Genomic DNA, 15,631 nt, shown 5'->3' on the forward strand with positions numbered 1-15,631 from the left:
TGATTAAAAAGGCGAGGGGGGAAGCTCACCTTTTGTGTGCGTATGAAGAACCACTTGACGTTTATGGTATGGACACCACTTCTCTGATAGACCTCCTGCTCACCAGCCTGCAGCTTCTTTGCACCAGGGTGAGGACAGAAATCATACAAAAGTGAAACAATGGGACACGACTCTAACAATCAATCATTCCATTCTACAAACCCCGTTTCCATATGAGTTGGGAAATTGTGTTCGATGTAAATATAAACGGAATACAATGATTTGCAAATCATTTTCAAGCCATATTCAGTTGAATACGCTACAAAGACAACATTTTTGATGTTCAAACTAGGTATGTCCGATAATGGCTTTTTGCCGATATCCGATATGCCGATATTGTCCAACTCTTTAATTACCGATACCGATATCAACCGATACCGATATCAACCGATATATACAGTCGTGGAATTAACACATTATTATGCCTAATTTGGACAACCAGGTATGGTGAAGATAAGGTACTTTTTAAAAAAATGAATCAAATAAAATAAGACAAATGAATTAAAAACATTTTCTTGAATAAAAAAGAAAGTAAAACAATATAAAAACAGTTACATAGAAACTAGTAATTAATGAAAATTTGTAAAATTAACTGTTAAAGGTTAGTACTATTAGTGGAGCAGCAGCACGCACAATCATGTGTGCTTACGGACTGTATCCCTTGCAGAATGTATTGATATATATTGATATATAATGTAGGAACCAGAATATTAATAACAGAAAGAAACAACCCTTTTGTGTGAATGAGTGTGAATGAGTGTAAATGGGGGAGGGAGGTTTTTGGGGTCGGTGCACTAATTGTAAGTGTATCTTGTGTTTTTTATGTGGATTTAATAAAAAAAAAATTAAAAAAAATTAAAATTAAAAAAAACAAAACGATATTGATAATAAAAAAACCGATACCGATAATTTCCGATATTACATTTTAACGCATTTATCGGCCGATTATATCGGCAGACCGATATTATCGGACATCTCTAGTTGAAACTGATAGAAAAAAATTTTTTTGCAAATAATCTTTAACTTTAGAATTTGATGGCAGCAACACGTGACAAAGAAGTTGGGAAAGGTGGCAATAAATACTGATAAAGTTGAGGAATGCTCATCAAAGACTTATTTGGAACATCCCACAGGTGTGCAGGCAAATTGGGAACAGGTGGGTGCCATGATTGGGTATAAAAGTAGATTCCATGAAATGCTCAGTCATTCACAAACAAGGACGGGGGCGAGGGTCACCACTTTGTCAACAAATGCCTGAGCAAATTGTTGAACAGTTTAGGAACAACCTTCCTCAACCAGCTTTTGCAAGGAATTTAGGGATTTCACCATCTACGCTCCGTAACATCATCAAAAGGTTCAGAGAATCTGTAGAAATCACTGCACGTAAGCAGCTAAGCCCGTGACCTTCCATCCCTCAGGCTGTACTGCATCAACAAGCCACATCAGTGTGTAAAGGATATCACCACATGGGCTCAGGAACACTTCAGAAACCCACTGTCAGTAACTACAGTTGGTCGCTACATCTTAAAGCACAAGTTAAAACTCCTATGCAAGGTGAAAACCGTTTATCAACAACACCCAGAAACGCTGGGTTTGAGCTCATCTAAGATGGACTGATACAAAGTGGAAAAAGTGTTCTGTGGTCTGACCACTATAGAGAGCCTGCTGACCAACAGCATCTCCGTCTGGACTGGAGCCTGCAGGGCCTCAGACTGGAAGTCTCTCCAGAGAGTGGTGAGGACGGCGGAAAAGGTCATCAGGACTCCTCTTCCTCCTATCCAGGAGATGGCAAAAAGCCACCGCCTGACCAGGGCTCAGAAAATCTGCAAAGACGCCTCCCAACCCCACCAAGGACTGTTTCCACTGCTGTACTCTAGAAAGAGGTTCCGCAGCCTCCGAAGCAGAACCTCCAGGTTCTGTAACAGCTTCTTCCCACAGGTCGTAAGACTCTTGAACGCATCATAATTCAATTATCCCCTCAACTCCCCCCAAAATGGATTAACTCGCTGGAATAAAAAAGACAATATAACATACATCCATAAACGTGGACGCATGTGAAAAAGTGCAATATATTTATCTGTACAGTAACCTATTTATTTATTTATATATGCACCTTATTGCTTTTTTATGTATTTTTAATTGTACCCATTAAATTGGCCTTTTTTTTCTTTTCGGGAATAGCGTTGCCATGGTAACACGAAATGTTCCAAATTTAAAATACCCCCGTCGGCGCGAACGAGACCTTTCCGGCGGTGTGACATACGTGGGGGTCGGTTGGCCGGATCGCGGCGTATTAAGCGTAAGAGAAACGTAAGGAACTCTAATAATAAAAGTTGAAGTATGAGCAATAGTAATATCAAAGATCCTCTATATCATTTGAACGCGCTGCTGTTTCTAAAAAGCTAATGCAAAAACACTTCTCAAAGATCCTCTATATCACATGGACGCTCTGCTGTTTTAGGGACCTAATGCCATAACACTTGTCAAAGATCTTCTATATCACATGAACCCTCTGCTGTTTCTAAAAAGCTAATGCAAAAACACTTCTCAAAGATCCTCTATATGACATCAGAGTGCTGCTGTTTTAGGGACCTAATGCCAAACACTTGTCAAAGATCCTCTATATCACATGCGAGTGCTGCTGTTTTTAGGGACCTAATGCCAAAACACTTGTCAAAGATCCTCTATATCACTTGAACGCTCTGCTTTTTCTAAAAAGCTAATGCAAAAACACTTCTCAAAGATCCTCCATATAACATGAGAGTGCTGCTGTTTTAGGGACCTAATGCAAAAAACACTTGTCAAAGATCCTCTATATCACATGAGAGTGCTGCTGTTTTAGGGACTTAATGCCAAAACACTAGCCAAAGATCCTCTATATAACATGAGAGTGCTGCTGTTTTAGGGACCTAATGAAAAAAACACTAGCCAAAGATCCTCTATATCACTTGAACGCTCTGCTGTTTCTAAAAAGCTAATGCAAAAACACTTGTCAAAGATCCTCCATATAACATGAGAGTGCTGCTGTTTTAGGGACTTAATGCAAAAAACACTTGTCAAAGATCCTCTATATCACATGAGAGTGCTGTTGTTTTAGGGACCTAATGCCAAAACACTAGCCAAAGATCCTCTATATCACTGGAACGCTCTGCTGTTTCTAAAAAGCTAATGCCATAACACTTGTCAAAGATCCTCTATATGACATGAGAGTGCTGCTGTTTTTAGGGACCTAATGCCAAAACACTTGTCAAAGATCCTCTATATCACATGATAGTGCTGCTGTTTTTAGGGACCTAATGCCAAAACACTTGTCAAAGATCCTCTATATCACTTGAACGCTCTGCTGTTTCTAAAAAGCTAATGCAAAAACACTTCTCAAAGATCCTCCATATAACATGAGAGTGCTGCTGTTTTAGGGACCTAATGCAAAAAACACTTGTCAAAGATCCTCTATATCACATGAGAGTGCTGTTGTTTTAGGGACCTAATGCCAAAACACTAGCCAAAGATCCTCTATATCACTTGAACGCTCTGCTGTTTCTAAAAAGCTAATGCCATAACACTTGTCAAAGATCCTCTATATGACATGAGAGTGCTGCTGTTTTTAGGGATCTAATGCCAAAACACTTGTCAAATAACCTCTATATCACTTGAACGCTCTGCTGTTTCTAAAAAGCTAATGCAAAAACACTTGTCAAAGATCCTCTATATGACATCAGAGTGCTGCTGTTTTAGGGACCTAATGCCAAAACACTTGTCAAAGATCCTCTGTATCACATGAACGCTCTGCTGTTTTAGGGACCTAATGCCAAAACACTTGTCAAAGAACCTCTATATCACTTGAACGCTCTGCTGTTTCTAAAAAGTTAATGCAAAAACACTTGTCAAAGATCCTCTATATGACATCAGAGTGCTGCTGTTTTAGGGACCTATTGCCAAAACACTTGTCAAAGGTCCTCTATATCACTTGAAAGCTCTGTTGTTTTAGGGACTTAATGCCAAAACACTAGTCAAAGATCCTCTATATGACATAAGAGTGCTGCTGTTTTTAGGGACCTAATGAACGCTCTCTTATGGGCCTGCTCATTATGGGTCTGCCAATAATAAGCAGGCCCATAATAAGTAAAGAAGCGGCAGTGGAGTATTAAAGGGACACTTCTAATTAGAGTCCCCACACGGCACGTTGGCATCAAGTCCAAGAAGTGTCTGACGGGCTTTTTCTTTGCATTCCAAGATGTTTCATTAGCGGCCCCCGATGGAGCGGCCGATAAGCGGCCCTCAAAGTCACCTCCAGAGAACAACCGTCTCCCGCCTCCCGCCTACCGCCTCCCGCCTCCTGATACACCCTGATGTTATCATGCACAGAATTAACTTCCTGCTGCATGCCATGACCTCATCACACACACACACAAACACACACACACACACACACACACACACACACACACACACACACAGGAGGTAAAGGGGCGGAGCTTGGAGGCGGAGCTGATGACATTGACGTTTAACAGCAGGACGAACCTCCACGTGTGTGAGAAGTCGCTCCTCCTCCCCTCGCTCTCATCCTCCACCCTCACTTCATGCCTGCACCACGGAGGAGACGGTAAGACGTCTTGTTGTTGTTGTTGTTGTTGTTGTTGTTGTTGTTGTTGTTGTTGTTGTTGTTGTGGAACTTCTTTGGCATGCGTGAATGTTGTGTTTGGCTACAGTTCGTCGCATTAGGTCCCTAAAAACAGCAGCGCTCTCATGTTATATAGAGGATCTTTGACAAGTGTTTTTGCATTAGCTTTTTAGAAACAGCAGAGCTTTCAAGTGATATAGAGGATCTTTGACAAGTGTTTTTTGCATTAGGTCCCTAAAACAGCAGCGCTCTCATGTTATATAGAGGATCTTTGACAAGTGTTTTTGCATTAGCTTTTTAGAAACAGCAGAGCTTTCAAGTGATATAGAGGATCTTTGACAAGTGTTTTGGCATTAGGTCCCTAAAACAGCAGCGCTCTCATGTTATATAGAGGATCTTTGACAAGTGTTTTTGCATTAGCTTTTTAGAAACAGCAGAGCTTTCAAGTGATATAGAGGATCTTTGACAAGTGTTTTTTGCATTAGGTCCCTAAAACAGCAGCGCTCTCATGTTATATAGAGGATCTTTGACAAGTGTTTTTGCATTAGCTTTTTAGAAACAGCAGAGCTTTCAAGTGATATAGAGGATCTTTGACAAGTGTTTTGGCATTAGGTCCTTAAAAACAGCAGCACTCTCACGTCATAAAGAGGATCTTTGACAAGTGTTTGGCATTAGGTCCCTAAAAACATCAACACTCTTATGGGATATGGAGGATCTTTGATAAGTGTATTTGATTCAAAAACAGCAAAGTGATCCTGTTATATAGAAGATCTTTGACATGTGTTTTTGGCATTAGGTCCCTAAAACAGCAGAGCGTTCATGTGATACAGAGGATCTTTGACAAGTGTTATGGCATTAGTTCCCTAAAAACAGCACCACTCTAATGTCACATAGAGGATCTTTGACTAGTGTTTTTTGCATTAGGTCCCTAAAACAGCAGAGCGTTCAATGTGATATAGAGGATCTTTGACAAGTGTTTTGGCATTAGGTCCCTAAAACAGCAGCACTCTCATGTCATGTAAATGATCTTTGACAAGTGTTTTTGCATTAGCTCTTTAGAAACAGCAGAGCGTTCAATTGATATAAAGGATCTTTGACAAGTGTTTTGGCATTAGTTCCCTAAAAACAGCAGCACTCTAATGTCACATAGAGGATCTTTGACAAGTGTTTTTGCATTAGCTTTTTAGAAACAGCAGAGCGTTCAAATGATATAGAGGATCTTTGACAAGTGTCATGGCATTAGTTCCCTAAAAACAGCAGCATTCTAATGTCACATAGAGGATCTTTGACAAGTGTTTTTTTGCATTGGGTCCCTAAAACAGCAGAGCGTTCAATGTGATATAGAGGATCTTTGACAAGTGTTTTGGCATTAGGTCCCTAAAACAGCAGCACTCTCATGTCATTTAAATGATCTTTGACAAGTGTTTTTGCATTAGTTCTTTAGAAACAGCAGAGCGTTCAATTGATATAAAGGATCTTTGACAAGTGTTTTGGCATTAGTTCCCTAAAAACAGCAGCACTCTAATGTCACATAGAGGATCTTTGACAAGTGTTTTGGCATTAAGTCCCTAAAAACATCAACACTCTTATGTGATATAGAGGATCTTTGACAAGTGTTTTTGATTTAGCTTTTTAGGAACAGCAGATCGTTCATGTGATATAGAGGATCTTTGCCTAGTGTTTTGGCATTAGGTCTCTAAAACAGCAACACTCTCATGTGATATAGAGGATCTTTGACTAGCGTTTTTTGCATTAAGTCCATAAAACAGCAGAGCGTTCATGTGATATAGAGGATCTTTGACAAGTGTTATGGCATTAGTTCCCTAAAAACAGCAGCGCTCTTATGTGATATTGAGGATCTTTGATAAGTGTTTTTGATTTAGGTCTTCAAAAACAGCAAAGTGCTCCTGTCACATAGAGGATCTTTGACAAGTGTGTTTGGAGTAGGTCTTTAAAAACAGCAAAGTGCTCCTCTTATATAGAAGATCTTTGAAAAATGTGTTTGGAGTAGGTCTTTAAAAACAGCAAAGTGCTCCTGTCATATAGAAGATCTTTGACTAGTGTGTTTGGAGTAGGTCTTTAAAAACAGCAAAGTGCTCCTGTCATATAGAGGATCTTTGAATAGTGTGTTTGGAGTAGGTCTTTAAAAACAGCAAAGTGCTCCTGCCATATAGAGGATCTTTGACTAGTGTGTTTGGAGTAGGTCTTTAAAAACAGCAAAGTGCTCCTGTCATGTAGAAGATCTTGGACTAGTGTGTTTGGAGTAGGTCTTTAAAAACAGCAAAGTGCTCCTGTCATATAGAAGATCTTTGATAAGTGTGTTTGGAGTAGGTCTTTAAAAACAGCAAAGTGCTCCTCTTATATAGAAGATCTTTGAAAAGTGTGTTTGGAGTAGGTCTTTAAAAACAGCAAAGTGCTCCTGTCATATAGAGGATCTTTGACTAGTGTGTTTGGAGTAGGTCTTTAAAAACAGCAAAGTGCTCCTGTCATATAGAGGATCTTTGACTAGTGTGTTTGGAGTAGGTCTTTAAAAACAGCAAAGTACTCCTGTCATATAGAGGATCTTTGACTAGTGTGTTTGGAGTAGGTCTTTAAAAACAGCGAAGTGCTCCTGTCCTATAGAGGATCTTTGACTAGTGTGTTTGGAGTAGGTCTTTAAAAACAGCAAAGTGCTTGTGTCATGTAGAAGATCTGTGACACGTGTGTTTGGAGTAGGTCTTTAAAAACAGCAAAGTGCTCCTGTTATATAGAAGATCTTTGATAAGTGTGTTTGGAGTAGGTCTTTAAAAACAGCAAAGTGCTCCTGTCATATAGAAGATCTTTGACTAGTGTGTTTGGAGTAGGTCTTTAAAAACAGCAAAGTGCTCCTGTCATGTAGAAGATCTTGGACTAGTGTGTTTGGAGTAGGTCTTTAAAAAAAGCAAAGTGCTCCTGTCATATAGAAGATCTTTGATAAGTGTGTTTGGAGTAGGTCTTTAAAAACAGCAAAGTGCTCCTCTTATATAGAAGATCTTTGAAAAGTGTGTTTGGAGTAGGTCTTTAAAAACAGCAAAGTGCTCCTGTCATATAGAGGATCTTTGACTAGTGTGTTTGGAGTAGGTCTTTAAAAACAGCAAAGTGCTCCTGTCATATAGAGGATCTTTGACTAGTGTGTTTGGAGTAGGTCTTTAAAAACAGCAAAGTGCTCCTGTCATATAGAGGATATTTGACTAGTGTGTTTGGAGTAGGTCTTTAAAAACAGCAAAGTGCTCCTGTCATATAGAGGATCTTTGACTAGTGTGTTTGGAGTAGGTCTTTAAAAACAGCAAAGTGCTTGTGTCATGTAGAAGATCTGTGACACGTGTGTTTGGAGTAGGTCTTTAAAAACAGCAAAGTGCTCCTGTTATATAGAAGATCTTTGATAAGTGTGTTTGGAGTAGGTCTTTAAAAACAGCAAAGTGCTCCTGTCATATAGAAGATCTTTGATCAGTGTGTTTGGAGTATTTCTTTAAAAACAGCAAAGTGCTCCTGTCATATAGAAGATCTTTGACTAGTGTGTTTGGAGTAGGTCTTTAAAAACAGCAAAGTGCTCCTGTCATGTAGAAGATCTTTGACTAGTGTGTTTGGAGTAGGTCTTTAAAAACAGCAAAGTGCTCCTGTCATATAGAAGATCTTTGACTAGTGTGTTTGGAGTAGGTCTTTAAAAACAGCAAAGTGCTCCTGTCATATAGAAGATCTTTGATAAGTGTGTTTGGAGTAGGTCTTTAAAAACAGCAAAGTGCTCCTCTTATATAGAAGATCTTTGAAAAGTGTGTTTGGAGTAGGTCTTTAGAAACAGCAACGTGCTCCTGTCATATAGAGGATCTTTGACTAGTGTGTTTGGAGTAGGTCTTTAAAAACAGCAAAGTGCTCCTGTCATATAGAGGATCTTTGACTAGTGTGTTTGGAGTAGGTCTTTAAAAACAGCAAAGTGCTCCTGTCATATAGAGGATATTTGACTAGTGTGTTTGGAGTAGGTCTTTAAAAACAGCAAAGTGCTCCTGTCATATAGAGGATCTTTGACTAGTGTGTTTGGAGTAGGTCTTTAAAAACAGCAAAGTGCTTGTGTCATGTAGAAGATCTGTGACACGTGTGTTTGGAGTAGGTCTTTAAAAACAGCAAAGTGCTCCTGTTATATAGAAGATCTTTGATAAGTGTGTTTGGAGTAGGTCTTTAAAAACAAGCAAAGTGCTCCTGTCATATAGAAGATCTTTGATCAGTGTGTTTGGAGTATTTCTTTAAAAACAGCAAAGTGCTCCTGTCATATAGAAGATCTTTGACTAGTGTGTTTGGAGTAGGTCTTTAAAAACAGCAAAGTGCTCCTGTCATGTAGAAGATCTTTGACTAGTGTGTTTGGAGTAGGTCTTTAAAAACAGCAAAGTGCTCCTGTCATATAGAAGATCTTTGACTAGTGTGTTTGGAGTAGGTCTTTAAAAACAGCAAAGTGCTCCTGTCATATAGAAGATCTTTGACTAGTGTGTTTGGAGTAGGTCTTTAAAAACAGCAAAGTGCTCCTGTCATGTAGAAGATCTTTGACTAGTGTGTTTGGAGTAGGTCTTTAAAAAGAGCAAAGTGCTCCTGTCGTATAGAAGATCTTTGACTAGTGTGTTTGGAGTAGGTCTTTAAAAACAGCAAAGTGCTCCTGTCATATAGAAGATCTTTGACTAGTGTGTTTGGAGTAGGTCTTTAAAAACAGCAAAGTGCTCCTGTCATATAGAAGATCTTTGACTAGTGTGTTTGGAGTAGGTCTTTAAAAACAGCAAAGCGCTCCTGTCATATAGAAGATATTTGACACGTGTTTTGTCCTCATAGAAAGAAAGACAAAAAGGAGAAAGTGATACATCCCTGCCTGTATGAGGACAGCATCAAGTTGCATGGCAGCCATCATCCTGTCAAGCCTGCTCTTTAGGGCCACAATCAGCCAGTTGATCCTCCCTAGCAGCAACAAGAGCAGGCAGGCAGATGGTCCCAGCAGAGAGGACTACAAGGTGTGAACGGACACCACACGGCTCACAACCTGTCCGTCCCTCTGGCTTCCATGTCTGCAGGGAGCGTGTAAAAAGATCTATTTGATTGCAAAAAGAAGCGGTGAGCAGTGATGTATTTATAGAGTCGCTGCATGCTTCACTTCACTCACATCCCTCCCTTCTTGTTTTCCTGCCTGATGAAAATGCAGCTGCTGAGGAGCCAGATGCAGGTTTTAAACACACATCATCACATGTGTGAGGCCCAAGTCACTTATCCCTAAAACCTCACACATCTGGAGAATAGAGGATCTTGGATCCTGCCATAGAGAATATTTGACTATCTTTTTGCGGAATAGCTCCTTTAAAAAACAGCACAAAACTTCTGTTATAAGGAATATTTTTGGCAATCCTTTTGCAGTGGATTGTTACAAAAGCAGTGGAGTTGTCACGTTGTGTAAATGGTAAATAAAAAGAGAATACAACAAATCCTTTTCAACTTATATTCAATTGAATAGACTGCAAAGACAAAAACAAAAGTGTGCTTTTCCAAGGATTGTCAATGATAAGATAAATCCCCCCAAAGGGCAGCTACCCTTTAGAGAATATGTAAAGGTGTTTTATCACAACCATATATGGTCATATTTCCTGGCTTGTTGATTATTTTCAGCAGTGCTGACACCGAGCTGGAGGACAGTACCTTAGGGAATCAATAAAAAATAAAAAATAAAAAATAAAACACATAAATAAATAAATAAAAAATAAATAAGAAAATGTTAAAAAAAATAAAAATTCCCAAAAAAATTAAAAAGTAAAAAAAATTAATTTGAAAAACTACAAAAAAATGTTTTTAAATATATATATATACATATATATATATATATATTTTTTTTTTTTTAAGTTAAAAAATTTTTTTTTATTAAATATTTAAAAAACATAATTAAAAAAGTAAAGAAAATAAATGTTAAAAAAGTAAATATATAAATATATATATATATATATATATATATATATATATATATATATTTATATATATATATATATATATATATATATATATATATTTTTTTTTTTTTTTTTTTTTTTTTTTTAAACATTTTACAAAAAAAAGGTTTATTAAAAAAAAAATGTTTAAATTTAAAATATTTTCAAATGTTAAAAAAATGTAAATAAAAAAATATATATCTCTGTGTTGGCCCTGCGATGAGGTGGCGACTTGTCCAGGGTGTACCCCGCCTTCCGCCCGAATGCAGCTGAGATAGGCTCCAGCACCCCTTGCAACCCCGAACGGGACAAGCGGTAGAAAATGGAAGGATAGATGGAATATATATATATATATATATATATGTGAAAAAATATACAAATGTAACAACATTTTAAAAAAGTTTTTAAAAAAAACTATATATATATATATATATATATATATATATATATATATATATATATATATATATATATATATATATATATATATATATATATATATATGATATATATATATTATTTTTGTAATTTCTTTTAAAGTTACAAAAAAATGTTTATAAAAAATGTAAAAAAAAATTTAAAAAGTAAAGAAAATAAATGTTAAAAAAGTTTATATATATATATATATATATATATATATATATATATATATATATATATATATATATATATATATATATATATATATATATATATATATATATATATATTATATATATATATATATATACACATTTAAAAAAAAGTTCCAAAAATGTTTTATAAAAAAAATGTTACAAAAATAGAAAATATTTTCAAATGTTGAAAAAATTTAAATACAACAAATATATATACAAATGTAACAAAATTTAAAAAAATGTATAAAAAAAAATTTAAAAAGGTAAAAAAAAAGTTATACAAATTTAGAAATGGACTACTAAACAGTATTTGAGAAGCATTGGTTAAGATGATGCGACATCAGTCGCTCAGTTTTTGAGTAAAGTCTGTGCTAGTTGGTGGAACATTCTTATATGTTTTAAAAATGAATAAAGGACACATGAGCCAAAATGTCTCGGAAATAAAACATCCCCAGGATGTCTTTGAGGGTTTGAAAACAACAACACCCGGTCCAATGTTGTTCTTATTTATTCCTTCTGACTGCACACAGCTTTTTTTGACTCCCCTCTAATTAGCTCCCATCCAACATGTTGCCCTCCCTTCTGCACATCCAACATGTTTCCCTCCCTTGCTGCACATCCAACATGTTTCCTCCCTTGCTGCACATCCAACATGTTTCCCTCCCTTGCTGCACATCCAACATGTTTCCCTCCCTTGCTGCACATCCAACATGTTTCCCTCCCTGCTGCACATCCAACATGTTTCCCTCCCTTGCTGCACATCCAACATGTGTCCTTCCCTTGCTGCACATCCAACATGTTTCCTTCCCTGCTGCACATCCAACATGTTTCCCTCCCTTGCTGCATATCCAACATGTGTCCCTCCCTGCTGCACATCCAACATGTGTCCCTCCTTGCTGCACATCCAACATGTTTCCCTCCCTTGCTGCACATCCAACATGTTTCCCCCTCTGCACCACTGTCTCCTGCTGCACATCCAACATGTGTCCCTCCCTTGCTGCACATCCAACATGTTTCCCTCCCTTGCTGCACATCCAACATGTTTCCCTCCCTGCTGCAATCCAACAGGTTCCCTCCTTGCTGCACATCCAACATGTTTCCCTCCCCTGCTGCACATCCAACATGTTTCCCTCCTTGCTGCACATCCAACATGTTCCCTCCCTTGCTGCACATCCAACATGTTTCCCTCCCTTGCTGCACATCCAACATGTTTCCCTCCCTTGCTGCACATCCAACATGTTCCCTCCCTTGCTGCACATCCAACATGTTTCCCTCCCTGCTGCACATCCAACATGTTTCCCTCCCTTGCTGCACATCAACATGTTTCCCTCCCTTGCTGCACATCCAACATATTTCTTCCTTGCTGCACATCCAACATGTTCCCCTCCCCTGCTGCACATCCAACATGTTTCCCTCCCCTGCTGCACATCCAACATGTTTCCCTCCCTTGCTGCACATCCAACATGTTTCCCTCCCTTGCTGCACATCCAACATGTTTCCCTCCCTTGCTGCACATCCAACATTTTCCCTCCCTTGCTGCACATCCAACATGTTTCTTTCCTTGCTGCACATCCAACATGTTTCCCTCCCTTGCTGCACATTCAACATGTTTCCCTCCCTTGCTGCACATCCAACATGTTCCCTCCCTGCTGCACATCCAACATGTTTCCCTCCCCTGCTGCACATCCAACATGTTTCCCTCCCTTGCTGCACATCCAACATGTTTCCCTCCCTTGCTGCACATCCAACATATTTCCTCCCTTGCTGCACATCCAACATGTTTCCCTCCCTTGCTGCACATCCAACATGTTTCCTTCCCTTGCTGCACATCCAACATGTTTCCCTCCCTGCTGCACATCCAACATGTTTCCCTCCCTTGCTGCACATCCAACATGTTCCTCCCTCCCCTGCTGCACATCCAACATGTTTCCCTCCCTTGCTGCACATCCAACATGTTTCCCTCCCTTGCTGCACATCCAACATGTTTCCCTCCCTGCTGCACATCCAACATGTTCCCTCCCTCTGGCACATCCAACATGTTTCCCTCCCTGCTGCACATCCAACATGTTTCCCTCCCTTGCTGCACATCCAACATGTTTCCCTCCCCTTGCTGTCACATCCAACATGTTCCTCCCTTGCTGCACATCCAACATGTCCTTCCCTCCTTGCTGCACATCCAACATGTTTTCCCTCCCTTGCTGCACATCCAACATGTTTCCCTCCCTTGCTGCACATCCAACATGGTTTCCCCTCCCTTGCTGCACATCCAACATGTTTCCCTCCCTTGCTGCACATCCAACATGTTTCCTCCCTTGCTGCAACCATCCAACATGTTTTCCCTTCCCCTGCTGCACATCCAACATGTTCCTTCCTGCTGCACATCCAACATGTTTCCCTCCCTTGCTGCACAATCCAACATGTTTCCCTCCCTGCTGCACATCCAACATGTTCCCTCCCTTGCTGCACATCAACTGTTCCCTCCCTTGCTGCACAATCCAACATGTTTCTTTCCTTGCTGCACAACCAACATGTTCCCTCCCTTGCTGCACATCCAACATGTTTCCCTCCCTGCTGCACATCCAACATTTTCCCTCCCCTGCTGCACATCCAACATGTTTCCCTCCCCTTGCTGCACATCCAACATGTTTCCCTCCCTTGCTGCAATCCAAATTTCTTCTTGCACATCACATGTTTCCCTCCCTTGCTGCACATCCAACATGTGTCCTTCCCTTGCTGCACATCCAACATGTTTCCCCTCCCTGCTGCACATCCAACATGTTTCCCTCCCTTGCTGCACATCCAACATGTTTCCTCTCCCCTGATGAACATCCAACATGTTTCCCTCCCTGCTGCACATCCAACATGTTTCCCTCCTTGCTGCACATCCCAACATGTTTCCTCCCTTGCTGCACATCCAACATGTTTCCCCTCCCTGCTGCACATCCAACATGTTTCCCTCCCCTGCTGCACATCCAACATGTTTCCCTCCCTTGCTGCACATCCAACATGTTTCCCTCCCTCTGCTGCACATCCAACATGTTTCTCTTCCCCTTGCTGCACATCCAACATGTTTCCCTCCCTTGCTGCACATCCAACATGTTTCCTCCCTTGCTGCACATCCAACATGTTCCCTCCCTGCTGCACATCCAACATGTTTCCCTCTCCCCTTGCTGCACATCCAACATGTTTCCCTCCCTTGCTGCACATCCAACATGTTTCCCTCCCTTGCTGCACATCCAACATGTTTCCCTCCCTTGCTGCACATCCAACATGTTTCCCTCCCTTGCTGCACATCCAACATGTTTCCCTCCCTGCTGCACATCCAACATGTTTCCCTCCCTTGCTGCACATCCAACATGTGTCCTTCCCTTGCTGCACATCCAACATGTTTCCCTCCCTGCTGCACATCCAACAATGTTTCCCTCCCTTGCTGCACATCCAACATGTTCTCTCCCTGATGCACATCCAACATGTTTCCCTCCCTTGCTGCACATCCAACATGTTTCCCTCCCTTGCTGCACATCCAACATGTTTCCCTCCCTTGCTGCACATCCAACATGTTTCCCTCCCTTGCTGCACATCCAACATGTTTCCCTCCCTTGCTGCACATCCAACATGTTTCCCTCCCTGCTGCACATCCAACATGTTTCCCTCCCTTGCTGCACATCCAACATGTGTCCCTTCCCTTGCTGCACATCCAACATGTTTCCCTCCCTGCTGCACATCCAACATGTTTCCCTCCCTTGCTGCACATCCAACATGTTTCCTCTCCCTGCTGCACATCCAACATGTTTCCCTCCCTGCTGCACATCCAACATGTTTCCCTCCCTTGCTGCACACATCCAACATGTTTCCCTCCCTTGCTGCACATCCAACATGTTTCCCTCCTGCTGCACATCCAACATGTTTCCCTCCTTGCTGCACATCCAACATGTTTCCCTCCCTTGCTGCACATCCAACATGTTTCCCTCCCTGCTGCACATCCAACATGTTTCCCCTCCCTTGCTGCACATCCAACATGTTTCCCTCCCTTGCTGCACATCCAACATGTTTCCCTCCCTGCTGCACATCCAACATGTTTCCCTCCCTGCTGCACATCCAACATGTTCCCTCCCCTTGCTGCACATCCAACATGTTTCCCTCCCCTGCTGCACATCCAACATGTTTCCCTCCCTGCTGCACATCCAACATGTTCCCTCCCTTGCTGCACATCCAACATGTTCCTCCTCTGCTCAACCACATGTTTCCTCTGCACATCCAACATGTTTCCCTCCCTTGCTGCACATCCAACATGTTTCCCTCCCTTGCTGCACATCCACATGTTCCCTCCCTGCTGCACATCCAACATGTTTCCCTCCCTTGCTGCACATCCAACATGTTTCCCTCCC

General features: G+C 40.6%; 1 protein-coding gene and 1 long non-coding RNA gene across 2 annotated transcripts in view; one reads left to right on the forward strand and one right to left on the reverse strand.

Annotated features, from left to right (window-relative positions):
- LOC133657656 (glutamate receptor ionotropic, delta-1-like) overlaps nucleotides 1–15,631 on the reverse strand; it is a 1,080,304-nt gene that overhangs the window by 444,070 nt on the left and 620,603 nt on the right. The gene's annotated exons all lie outside the window — the stretch shown is intronic.
- Nucleotides 4,629–9,865, forward strand: LOC133656937 (uncharacterized). The gene is made up of 3 exons (XR_009827202.1): nucleotides 4,629–4,642; nucleotides 9,491–9,766; nucleotides 9,855–9,865. It is a non-coding gene; the product is annotated as an uncharacterized LOC133656937 (long non-coding RNA).

The sequence above is a fragment of the Entelurus aequoreus genome, linkage group LG09 (genome assembly GCF_033978785.1).
Source record: "Entelurus aequoreus isolate RoL-2023_Sb linkage group LG09, RoL_Eaeq_v1.1, whole genome shotgun sequence".
In the NCBI taxonomy this organism is placed as follows: Eukaryota; Metazoa; Chordata; class Actinopteri; order Syngnathiformes; family Syngnathidae; genus Entelurus; species Entelurus aequoreus.